Below are 13,176 nucleotides of genomic sequence, written 5' to 3'. Positions count from 1 at the left end.
TGAGAGTTACCGCCCAGGATTTAGGAGGCTGGATCCCTCCTCCCTGATGGGAGAGTCTCAGCAGGACCTCCGCCCTCTATGGAGATCCATTTGCTTCCTTTCCCTCTCTGCCAGTTTGCACAGCAATCTTGGCCCACATCTCAGTGACATTTTGAGCCATGGGCCACCTGCAGCTCAGGGAGGCAGTTCAGTCACGATGCTAAGTGTGTGCTAGGAGTAGGGATGGGAGAAACCAGAGAAAAAGAATCTAGAAATTGAAAAAGGAGTAGGGAGGAGAAAAATACTTTGGAACAAGGTAGGGCTAAAAGTTTATAAGGACCTAAAAGGAATAGGAGATGAGATCAAGGAAATAGAAAGCAAAAGAATATGGAGAAAAGATACTAGAAAAATTAAATATGGGAAGAAGATCATCCGTTCTCATTGTACACTTGCAATGGTAAGAGGATCATCATTCTGGAAAGCAGCCTGGGGGTTTGGCTCACTGGTCCAGCACTTGCCTGGCATGCATGGGTCCTTGGGTCCCCAGGGTTCAATCCCCAGCACTGAAAAACCACACTCACACACAAAAAAAAAAAAAAAAAAAAAAAAAAAGGAAAAGAAAAGCAGGCCCGTTTTTTCCATTTATTTATTTATTTATTTTTAATTTTTATTTTTTGTTTTAATTAGTTACACATGACAGTACGGGCCCATTTCTTTTTGGAATTGCTCTAATTACCAGAAAGTTGCTTTTCAAGTAAGCCAAAACCTGCCCTTCTGGAACTTGACCATCACTGATGACGATTCTGTCTTAAAAATTTTAACAAGAATCCATCTCACAGTATCATTGACAGTTGTTATGTCTCCACCATCTTCCTCTAACAGAGAGAGAGAGAGAGAGAGAGAGAGAGAGAGAGAGAGAGAGAGAGAATTGAGGCCATGCATGGTAGCATGTAATTGCAGCAATCCGAGAGGCTGAGGCAGGAGGATCACAAGTTCAAGGCCAGCCTCAGCAACAGAGAGGCTCTCAGTAACTTAGGGAGATGCTGTCTCAAAATTTAAAAAAGAAGGGAGGGCTGGATGGAGCTCAGGGGCAAAGCACCACTGGGTTCTATCCTCAGTTCTAAAAAAAAAAAGAAGAAGGAGAAGGAGAGAGAAGAGAAGGAGAAGGAGAAGGAGAAGACAATGACAAACCCCTCCAGGCTAAAGACCTGAGACTTTTTTCATTTTTCTCTATGACTTGTCAAAGCCTCCATTCCTACCATTCTAGATTTGCTTATCAATCCATGTTCTTTTACTTGTTTTTCTAAAGTGTGACATCCAAAATTAAACACAGTACTTCCAAATTAAAAAGTCACTAATCTTTATAAGCCTTTTAAGAGACAGGACTATTTCCTAGATCCACATGAAAAGGTAGGAAAGAACTAAAATTTGCTGAGCACCTACTATGTATTGGATACTCTTCTGTCCTTTACTCAATCATGATACCCCTGAGATAATTATTATTATCCCCATGATTCACGGGGGAAAAACAAAAGCCTAAAGGAACTACAGATCACACAACTGTGAAAGGGCATCAATCTGGCCCTGGCTCCTAGTGTAGTAATTCCCTCACCTTCCTTTATCCATGTACTGTGGCCCCATATTAACTCCTCCCACTCATGGGAATGGTGCTGTGGGTTCACAGAGTACTATGTCAACTGAATTTCAGAGGGTTGGATTTAGTTTTAGTTTTATTTCGGAAGGCTTTGTTTTGTTTTGTTTTTTTCCCCATGAATTTGCTATCTTGCCTGGTCTCTCCTCAGTCTCAAACTTTCAAAATTTATATTTTGAACCAAAATATGATTAATTTTATCTTCTAAATGTTACCTTGTGAATTTAGCCCATAGTCCCATCCTAACAATAATTAGTGATAGTTAATATCTAACATTTATTAAACTCTTTCTAAAAGGCTTTACATACATTTCCTCATTTAATCCTGACAATAACCCTCTGAATAGGAACTATCATTTATCCCTATTTTAAAAGTGAGAAAACCAAGGTACAGAAAGAATAAAATGTGGGAAAGGAATTTTTTATATATGAACCCTTTTTATTCATTATGCTATCTTTTCTACTTAGCTTTGCCACCTGTAATTATACAGTATGATTTCCTAGTCTTTTACCAATTTGCTGATAGGAATGTTGTATAGGACCTACCTGAGCTACATACCTGTCTCCAGGCTGTTGCTAATCAACATTCTTTGTTCAAGGACCTGTTATCCAACATCCCCTAAGTGAACTGACATTTGCCTACCTTCTTTCATCTTGTCCACAAAGCTCTCAAAATTATCTTTCTGCAGAGCACAGTGGCGTATGCCTGTAATCCCAGCGGCTCAGGAAACTGAGGCAGGAAGATCACAAGTTCAAAGCCAGTCTCAGCAAAAGCAAGTTGCTAAGCAACTCAGTGAGACCCTGTATCTAAATAAAATACAAAAGCGGGGGTGGTACTGGGGATGTGGCTCAGTGGTTATGATCAACCCATAAAAAGCATCCTGTTCTTGAGGTCTTATCTTATGAAAGAAGTAAGTCTTGCATAGTGGAAACAATTGCCAAGCAAGCCTGCCTTAAATATCCATGCATTCTTGTATGTGTGAATGCCTGCACTGTTGGATGGGAGGCAATACACAGACTGTCCCAACCTTCAAGGAGTTTAACATCTGCAGGGAAAGATGTAAAGTACACAGGAAGAAAATTACAGTAAAAGCTAAGGTGCCATGTTAAATGCCATAGAAGAATCTTAGGTAAGTGCTTTACAAGTGGCAAGGAAGGAAATGTTACTGCCAGGTGGAGATTACAAGGATGAATTCCAGGGAGGAAATGGCATTGTGCTAGATCAGGGATTGGCAACTACAGCCCCAGGGCCACATCCATCGTAACCCTAGTATTAACAGTTTGCAAGCTAATAATGATTTTAACAATCAAGAGAATATTATTTTGTGATACAGGAAAACTCTATGAGATTCAAATTTCAGTGTTCATGGCAAAGTTCTGTGGCATCTCTCATACTCCAATGACAGGGTGGAGTAGCTGGGCAGAGACCATGTGGCCTGTAAATTCCAAGATATCTCCTCTCTCTTCCCTTACAGAAAAAGTTGGTCACTGCATTTCTTGAGTCTGGAATATAGAAAGTTGAGGAAAGAGCATTCCCAGAAGGATCAGTGGAAGTTAAAGGGGTGGGGTCAGAAAGTATGGGTAAGTTTGGGGAATAGAGAGAAGCTGAGTATTCAATCCCTCATTACCTCAGTTTGTAAAGCAAAATATAATATGTAAGAAATGCAGAGACACGGGGGTAAGGAAATGTGAATATTAATAAAAAAGGGACTTGAAAAATAGTAAAGTGGAAAGAAAAGGAATGATGGGAAATGGAGAGAAGTAAAATTTAGAGAATGCAAAATAAATATAAAACGTGGAAACAAACAAAAGGTATGAGGCCAGAGGGTTAAAAGAAACAGAATGATAGAGAATGAATAGGAATACCAAGAAAGGCAAGATGGGGGAATATTGGGAATAGACAGAAATTCGCTGTGGTTTATCCCCAGCTCCTGGAGTGAGAATTGTGTCATGTTGTACATCTTTCGAACCCCACAGCTCTTAGCATGTTTTCTGAATGAGGGTGTTTCTCTAGACTGTTCAGGTTTAACTAGTGTGTTCTGGGAAGAAAACTAACATTTATTGGGCTCCCACTGTGCGTCAGGCGCTGCAAGCAATTTGTAAATCAGTTAACCCTCACATTAAACCTAACGGGTAGGGATTACGCCCTTTATGGAGGTATGACTGGGTCACTTTAGTCATTACTTCCCCTCTCTGATCTTCGGTTCCCAGTGGGGAGGATAATGACCACTTGGAGGGTTATTGTGAGCACAGGACAGAGGGCGCGTTCACTTAGGCCCTGACACATACTCAGCCCTCAATTACTAGTGGTCGTTATTACGACGCTTGCCTTCCAGGCCCCACAGACAGTGAACCGTCAAGGCGGGAGTCACAAGCCACTCCGCCCCGGGGCACTTCTGCGGAAGACAGAGGCAACCTTGCTAGGGCGCGCCACTCGCCTCCCGAGACCCAGACCCGCTCGCCCGGCCGCGTTGCCCCGCGGACCCCGCCGTCCCCGCGGTCCCCGCCGGCCGCGCCTTCCGGAGGGCGCGGGCGGGGCTCGGGTGCACAAAGGAAGCGCGCGGCCCGGGCCCACGGCCCCGCCCCGCGCCCGTCCCGTCCCGCCCCGCCCCGCGCGCGGGCCCCGCCTTGCCCTAGCCCCGCCCCCGGCGGAGGCGGCCGCGGGAGCCGTCCCGGACGCGCCGCATTGTCTCCGCGGCGCTGCAGCCCTCGAGCGCCCGCCGCGCGCGCGCAACCCCAGCCGCCATCCGCGCCCCCGCTCGGGCCAGCGCCCCCGCCGCCCTTTGTTGAGGCCGGCAGAGCCGGTGCGGTCGGATGCGCCGCGGCAGCCCCGGGCCCCGGCTCGGAGGCTCCCGGCGGAGAGGAGGCGGCCCTCCCGGGCCCGGGACCCCGCGCGCGGCGGCGCCGGGCCGAGGGGCTGCATAGGCCCCGCCCGGCCAGGCCCAGCCGGGCCCTGGACAGGTCAGTGCCGGGGCGGGAGAGGGGTTCTCGCCTGGAGAGGCCGGGGCTGTGCGCCGCGCTGGAAACCCGGCACCGCCCTCCGGGCTGCGCGCGGCGGGCCTACTCGACTGCCAGGCCGTGCCAGCCGCTGCGCTCGCCGCCTCGGCGCCTGGGAGGTGCCCGGCCGCCGCCGCCTCGCCTGGGGACCCTGCTGCCCCGGCCGCGCAGCCTTGGAAGTCGCCGCGTCAGCTTCGCGCGCCGCAGGCTTCCGTGTGTCCCTGTCCCCGCACGCCCCCGCCCCGGCTGGTCGCCTTCCCGGGAGCACGATTTCCTGGGTGGACGGTCCGTTAGAGCAGGACTGCTGGCATCTGCTGCTCTTTACTGGGAGCGGACTACCTATCCCGGAGGCGCCTGCGGCCTCGCTGGAGAGTTTTGTTCTTAATCTAGTTCAGCCTCATGAGGTTTTTTATTGGATGGGAAAGGGACAGGCTGTTCCGTGCCTGTCCTCTCTTCCATTTTTAGAAGAGCGTTTTCTCTCCTTCCTGTGCCAAATGAAGGTATGCTACGTTTGTTAGTTCTTTGCGTTAAAAGCGGGATCTGATCGATTCTTTATTTAAATTTGAAGTCCACAGAGAGGGAAATAATTTGCCCAAGGCCAGGTTGCAAACCAGTGGTGAAGCTACATCTGAACGCCTAGCCCCGTGGCACCCGCGTTGGATGCCAGTTTGTGCCAGTGCGACCCCCCTTTGCCAACCTAACCTTGGCCTTGCTGCCTGAGTAGATTTCACTAATACACTTTCGGTTCTGATCAACTTTCCTTTCCTTCCTACTCCAAACGTAGAATGTTTACCAGCTTCATGTCTGGTCTACAGAGCACACACTTTTTCTTTTTCCTGCTTTACAAAAATCAATGACAGCTTTCCCCTCACACAACTCCCCTCCTTGGATTCTTAATCCCCGCCTATTAGCATATTGGGCCCGGAGAGGATCCCTTGTGAAATAAACTACCAACCTAAATCTATAATATGTCCGCAATTTTTCTAGGACAGCCCCAATTTAAACTATTACGTCCCATTGTCTATCAGCCTGAGTGTGTTGATTTTTGGTTTAGAAAATAATGTTTCCCTGTACCAGACCCTACTCTCTCTGCCTTTTCCAGCCATTTGGCCCTGGGGCATTACTGGGTAATCCAATTATCACTCACCTGGGATTTTTATTCCCCTCCTGAGTCAACCCAAATGTTGGAATTGCCAGGATTTCTAGGTCAGCATGAACATTACAGTCTGATGAAGCAAAGAAATTTCTTCTTGCTCCGTATTCCCCACTTCCAATCCTATCTTATATTCCAGTGCAGTGCAGGGCAGGTCACCTGTGGTGGTGCCTATTGCTTAGGGTTTAGCTTTGGGTCACAGGAGTATAGAGCTTCACATCATTTGGACTCTAGAGCATATCCTGCTTCATTAGCTATAGGGCAAGGAATTTTGTCTTGAATATTAATATACCAGTATAGCTAACTAGTTTGGGTTTTGTTTAGTTAGACTTAACACACCTTAAATTTTTAGGTAAAACACTAAAAGGTAAAATACAATGTTTGAGGTAAAACATTGTCCTAGTCCCTATGGAGAATATATAAAGTGCTTTTCACATATAAGCTTCAGTGTCTGGATTGGGGATATTCCCACTTTTTAAATCAGCTGATAAGCTATGTTTTCCACGATTCATTTCTACATGTAGGCTCCAGCCCCTGCAAGGCAGGGACCATGGCTTCTGGCTTGTCTCCTTCACAAGGGCAGGCTTGTTTCACAGAGGGCCCAACAGATGGAGAGTGGTGCTCTTTGGGCACCTGCCCTTTCCAGGCCCTGTTTATCACGTGAGTGCTGCTTTTTTGCCCACCCAGGATCTGTTTCCAGGCTTGCCCATACACACTGGGAAGAATAGATGATTTTTTCCCCTCCATCTTCTATCTTGAGGAGGTAGGTAGCTTCGTAGTCCACTCTCCTGTTGTTCTCAAGTTGGTGTCTCAGTTACCCAACTGCTTTTCTACAAGTAGTCTTTCCTGTTTTCATCCCCTTATTTTTCCCCCAACTTTTTTTTTTACTGACATGTGGCATATAAGTACTAATGGATGTTGATCTTCTGTCATGTACCCACCTTGTAGCCCTGTCTGCTTCTCTTCCACATCCCATCTTAATTTCTAATTTACTTCATCAAGTGTACATGGTGTATTTTATTTCCTCCCCTTAGAATAAAGAGGATATTGCAGCCTTCTTCCTTCTGTCACAGCTATGGTTCTCCTGCAGGTCTTCAGCCATTGCTTCTCTGTACCTTCCCTGGAGGACAGCCTCCTTGGAAATATATTGTTTTGTTCTCCAGACATACTCTGTCACTGACTTTCTCGTCCAAGCTGATTGACTCTGAGATTTCTCTTCCTGCCACCCAAACCCCTTCCCCCATCTCTGACCTATGCCTGTTACTTTTTCTGGCTCAGCCCCAGAATCCACTCTTTTTCAGACCACATCCTTTTTCCTGCATTACTCATTTCCTGTCTCAGATGCTTTGGATCCCTGGTTCTGATCTTTCAGGGGGAGAGAGAATAAACTAAGTGAAGAGGAATAAATGGAGAGATGATCTTATAAAATTGAGTTTTTATTACCTCTGGCCCTGCATTCTCTTATATAGGTTGCCCTCTCCCTATATTGTCTTATTTAAGGAAATGCAAAGAGAGGAAAGGATTACTGTCTCAAAATTAGGTACTTCTCCCTGTATGCTCAGGAATATCGTATCTCTATTTTTTTTCCTGTTGTGAATGTAAATAGGATGACTGATTGGCTTATACTCTTCCCTCTAGGTCTCTGTCCTACCTTGGGCTGTGGGTCTGATGTGGGCATTCTGTAACCATTTGCTGAATAAAGTTCACCTGCCTCCTGCCAGAGTCCCTTACTTCTAGACAGCATGAGTCAGCAAGCTCAAATGAAATTAAAGTTAAAAACTATGGAATAGTGGTTTTGATCAGAACCACCAAAGGAGTATCAGATACTCCTTTTCCATGTTAATATGAAATTACCAAGGTTTTTTCCCCCTTTTCTTGAGTTAGTCCATGTTTATATTAAAGTTTGTCCAGCTGTTCAATATTTAATCTCCAGACAGTAGATCCTACCCACAAAAAAATTCTGTTGTAAAAAGGTGCCTACTAGAGATGGGAATAGACAATGAGAATGAGTCGTCTTTTTATTTTGTACCATTTTACACTTGAAATATGAAGGTGATGACTTTCTGTGGTCAGGGGGAATCTCAGAAAAGTCACTGGGAGAGGCTTTTGGGTACTCCCTCAGGAGACTGCCCTGAATGAAGTGAGGCTCAGTGTTTGAGCCTGCCACCCACCTTCCACCTCCCCGCCCCAGTCCCTTCCACATGGAAAAGCCATGTGAGGTTGAGACCACCTTATGTAGTCTACTTTGTTAGGGCCTTCGAGCTAATGACAGAAATCTTTCTCTTCAACGATTTAACAACTCCAGGCTGGATGACTCTCAAGGTAGAGGTCTGAACATATATAGATTTATGTTTTCAGTGTTTTTATGGCATGGATTAAACTATAACACGAGTAGTCATTTAAAAAGACTGAGTATATTTTTTGTTAAAAAAATATGCCATTTAAGATCATTTTAATTACTTATTCACAAAATCAAGTAGTTGTAGGTTTCATTTTAAGTGTTAAAAGTTTTAACTTTCATTTTTAATTAACTAGCTTCATCAGAGTTATTTGTAAATATATTCAGGGACAAAGTATCTTAAATTATACTTTATTTACAATGTGCATATTTTGGGAATTGTCAGGAAAATAACCATTTGTTTATCCAAGACAACATTCTTACAAATTCTGGACTTTTTTCTTTATCAATAACAAAACTAGAATGTAAATGACATGGTCAAGAAATGGACTTTTTATAGTTCATCAAGAATTATGCAATTTTGGGCTGGGATGTAGCTCAGTGGCAAAGCGTCTGCCTTGCATTCGCAAAGCCCTGGGTTCGACCCCCAGTTCCAAAAAAAAAAAGACAAAAAAAAGAACCCCGCCAAAAAAAAAATAATAATAAGATTAAAAAAAAAAGAATTATGCAATTTTAAATTACTAGTTTTTGAAGATGAGTATTGTAAGAAACACAGCATGTGATTTAAATAAATTTTTGCCATGGGATTCATTATAAGACCATCTAAGCCATGATAGTAAACTTCATAGCTCTATTTCTCTCTTCCCTTCCAAATTATTTATAGTTAGTGGGAAAGGACGTGCTTTCCTAGTCTTCCAAATGATGTCTTAGTTTAGATAAGTCCAAAAGGAAAGACCATTCTTTCTGCATCTGCTAAAGAAATGATTACAGCTAAACACAGATTGCCAGTGTTCTGAGGATGAATCCAGATGTTGAAAAAGAGTCCTGGTTTGCTCTTACAACTTTCTTGAAAGTGTAAGGAAATGTCTGTTTCTTGGATAAATTTCTTCTTAGCAGTGATATTATTATCATTTTTAAGAAGAGATGACTGTTAGATGCCATGTTATAACCCGTCTTCTGTAGCAGATTAGGAAGACCAGTCCTGATACTGAATATCAAAACTGTACACAAGAAAATGAAAGTTCATGTCTGCTGGGAGTTATTTTTAAAGCTTTTAGTTGCCTGGCTATTATGTCTCAAATAGTGCATAATTATTCCTAGTTACTGATATCTTTAGTATATTTGAAACTATCCCTGTGTGGCTTAAAGCTATACGGCTATATTAAGACATTTGAAACACTTTAAGTGACACTTTAAAACAAAATTAATGGCAAGCAAATGCATTTTAAAAATCTTGATTAAATTCATATTTCCAGGCTTCCAGTATTCAGTATTAATCTGTTCTGTTAGTTGATTGGTGCTAAACAGGGTAGTTGAAAGCTTAGACAATGACTATGAGAAGAAGGGATAATGTTTTCCAAAAGAAATGTTCAGGATTGATTTATAAGATAAGTGTCATCTGGACTATTATGCAGGCAAGACAACTGGGACTGGGTGCATCCTCTACCCCACCATTTATTTGAGAATATTAGTGATCCTGTAGTTGATAACTGAAAGTAAATAACATGTCATAGTGGGGAAATGGTTGCTTTTCTACTGCCTGAAAATAATTAGAGCATTTACTAAATATTTCTAGATTCTTTTATAAGCTGGAAGATATCCATCATCCATGAGTTTATTTTCAGTTTTTTAAACTCATTTCGAACACCAAAATACCTCCTATCATTACAAGTTCCATAAATTTACTAAATAGGTAAAGGGGTTCTTCCTTTTGTCTCAGGGTGAACCTGTTTTCTGGTTTCTGAAGTCCTTGTGCACTGTTTGCTTGATGACTGAGTCTCTTGATGGAAGATTCGTATAGAAAGGGAACCGGGCATTGCTTTCTTGCCCTTTGGATTAATAACTATTGATGGTGAATTAAGACTTGGTTTACCTTGAAGGGCATTTCTGTTTCTTGTTATCACTGTCAAAGTGAAGGTAACACTTTTTTTCTGAAACCCAACCCCAAGAGTGAAGCACTGGACACCCTGAGTAGCTAAGGCATCTGGGGGACACAATGATGCCTTTTGAGGCCCAGGAAAGACTAGCCGCCCTGCGAAGATGAAGAGGCCAGGCTCCGTGAGAGCGAGCTTAAGGTTGCTTCCTAGTTTTCTCTCAGCTCTCAGTGATATTGCCACTCCTATGGCCAGGAAAAGCCTATCCCACTCTGTTGTGTTGCATTATCTTATTTATCCTTGCTGTAGCCATGTAGGACAGATACCCCCTGCCATAGATCAGGAAACTGAGACCAAGAGTATTTGCTGGCGTTATAAGCTGGGGTTTGTGCCTAGGGCCTTTCTAATCTCAAAGTCTTATAATGCCATGTAGCACAGCTTCTCTACACGTATTCAATGGCAGGCATTTCACCTATATAAACTAATATTGTAACCGTGCAAGACAGGCAATATGAGCCTTCTCCTTAGAGATATAGAAAGCAAGGCCCAGCAGGTACTGAGTGCCTGAAGCCACACAGATCATCACAGATGGAGCCCTGTACATGAGCCCAGATCTGACTCCAGACCCAGTGCTCCTTCCTCCCTGCCATTCTTCCTTCCATTTCCTTTGATCTGGATACCTCTGTGAGGCCTCTCCCCTGGCCCCAGACTTGTATTGCCTTTTGAAATCATAGCATCTGCCAGAGTACTGTACTGTGAGACCACCTGGGAGCCATGAGCTCCTCACTGCATACCATCGTGTGACTGGCCTCCATTGCCAGTGCTAAACAGAACTCTGAAATCTACCTTGACCCCTTGCAACCAGGGCTAGCTATCATTCCTGACGCACTGGCCTGTTGGAAGTCACCCTGTGGTCCTGCTATTGTGTTTGACCTGAGCCCTATTGTGGTCCCAGCCTGTGGCCTGGGAAGCAGTTCAAGCCGCTGCTTGGAAATCCCCCATTGCTCCCAGTTTTCCTGAGCTGCATGGGGGAGGGCAGCTGTTCGCTCCATTGATTCTTTCCCTCCTAGCTGGGGTAGCAGCTTGGAAGACATTCAGCTGTTTACAATTCAGCTTATGTACATGTTAGCTGGGGATTGTGGGTGAGTCAAAAGGGCCCCTCTCTTTGCCTGTGTCCTAAGAGACAGCATGAAAGTCAGCTGTATGGTAATGGCTGCCAGCAAAGGAGGAGCCAGCCTCTCTAAAGGATGTCTCAGCCGAGGTGCTTGAGAAGACTTCTTGCTACCCAGACTCAAGAAGGTCATTCTGCTTGCCAGCTTCCTTTCCTGCATGGAACCCTGGTGTGGATTCAGGCCCCCCCCCCGCCCCCGCCCCCGCCCCCGCCCCGGTGACTGAAAAGCTCACCATTGTGCTGGGCAGGATGCCCCAAGAGGTCCTCCTGTCATTGCTGTTTCTTCCCTTCTGTCAGGTTTTTCAGAGCAAGCTGCTCTTGTTGGCAGAGCTGAGAAGGGTGCTGGGGGCAGGCTTGTGATGGCACCCCGTGTGAGAGCCACGGCCTTTGTGTCCTTCAGGCAGGGAGGTCTTGCACGTCTGACAGCCTCATCCTTAGCAGCACTGAAAAGATTACAAACATTTGGCACTGGTTCCTCTGGTTTTTCCTGTCTGTGGTACTCAGTACCTGAGGGTGGGAAGGAGCTTAGAATTTTTTCACTACTAAGAGCTCCTTTGATGTGTGTTCTAGAAGATACTGCCTTCCAAGTGGCACTCGTTCATCTTGGTTCTAAAATGCACACTTAGAACATGTATAATCTGCAAAGAAGATGCATGTGTGATCTTATGTAAATTTGTATAAAAAATTTTGTGAGGGAGATGGGTCGTTTTAAAGTTGGGGAACTTCTTTTAAATAGCATGTTTATCCCTGTTGAAGGTAGATGTGCTGTTTCCTTTTAAGTGTCTTGAAATATTGGATCTAACTTGTGGGTTCCCATTAACCTGTTCAGGATCCTGTTCTTATTACCCCAGGAATCTCGTTCCAGTTATCACTTACCAGACCACATGTGATAGATATCTGGCCTCTGCTTCAGAATGTCCCAGAATGCATTCTGCATTTTCGCCTACTTTTCCTAGGTCCCTTTCTGCTATCCCATGACTAAACAAAGCCCAGCTCTCCCTCCACTGCTCCACTTGAGCAGTCCATTCAGGGAAATCTAAAGCACTGGATTCTGACCCCTGACTAGCTTTTGTGACCTTGGGTAAGTCACCTCACCCTGAGACCACGTTGCTTTATTAAAATTAAGAGGGTTGAGGCTGGGGTTGTAGTTCAGTGCTAGAGCGCTTGCCTAGCATGTGTGAGGTCCTGGGTATGATCCTCAGTACCACATAAAAACAAATAAAATAAAGGCATTGTGTCCAGCTACAACTAAAACAAAATGGGATTCATGAAATGTACTTAAAAAAATTAAGAAGGTTCAAGATCAATGTAATGTTTTGAGCAACCAATAAATTTCTGATGTTTAAAAAAAGAAATTAAGAAGGTCAACTCAGGGCCCTCAAGCTCTTAATCCTTTGTAAGTTAGTGCCCCATCACCAAAACAATCACTGTCTATACCCCCCCCCAACATATACACACCTCTGTCCCTAAGTAGGACCAACTTTTAATCCTCTCAGCTGAGTGCTCCATTACCAAAACAATCACTATCCCCCCCTCCCCCAACACACACACACACACACACACACACACACACACACACACACACACACCTCTGTCCCTAAGTAGGACTCACTTTTAATCCTCACCAAAATAATCACTGTCTCCCCACTCCCATACCTCTGTCCCAAAGTGTGTGAGGGAGAAGCACTTATTTGAGTGCAGTGATTCACAGTAAAGTGTAAATGTCTGTAGGTACACACTTGATTTGAAAGAGGATTGTTAACCTGAGAATCTCTAATTGATGGGCTCTCTGAGTGTCCCAGGATAGAGCTCCAGCCTGCCTCCCTGACCCCAGCCCTCCTCTTCACTTTCCTCTCCTGGGAGTCAGGGGGAGGAAGGGTGTCAGTAAATTGGTATTCTTGGAATGCATCTCCTTCACTTTCAGAGTGCCACTGACCTTTTGGGGGGTGGCACA

At 44.7% G+C, this 13,176-nt stretch overlaps 1 protein-coding gene across 9 annotated transcripts in view; it reads left to right on the top strand.

Moving 5' to 3' along the window:
• Phc2 (polyhomeotic homolog 2) overlaps positions 1-13,176 on the top strand; it is a 104,599-nt gene that overhangs the window by 74,361 nt on the left and 17,062 nt on the right. The window contains exon 1 of one of the 9 annotated variants that reach the window (XM_078025871.1): positions 4,300-4,590. The exons of 7 other annotated variants lie outside the window; for them this stretch is intronic. The gene's annotated coding sequence lies outside the window, so the exon portion shown is untranslated. Of the gene's footprint in view, positions 1-4,299; positions 4,591-4,725; positions 5,127-13,176 lie in introns of those variants that run through there. One more of the 9 variants, XM_013364295.4, reaches the window with a different exon arrangement.

This window comes from Ictidomys tridecemlineatus, chromosome 11 (genome assembly GCF_052094955.1).
Source record: "Ictidomys tridecemlineatus isolate mIctTri1 chromosome 11, mIctTri1.hap1, whole genome shotgun sequence".
Taxonomy (NCBI): Eukaryota; Metazoa; Chordata; class Mammalia; order Rodentia; family Sciuridae; genus Ictidomys; species Ictidomys tridecemlineatus.
Note: the sequence above shows the minus strand (reverse complement) of the source record. Positions and strands in the feature narration are given on the sequence as shown.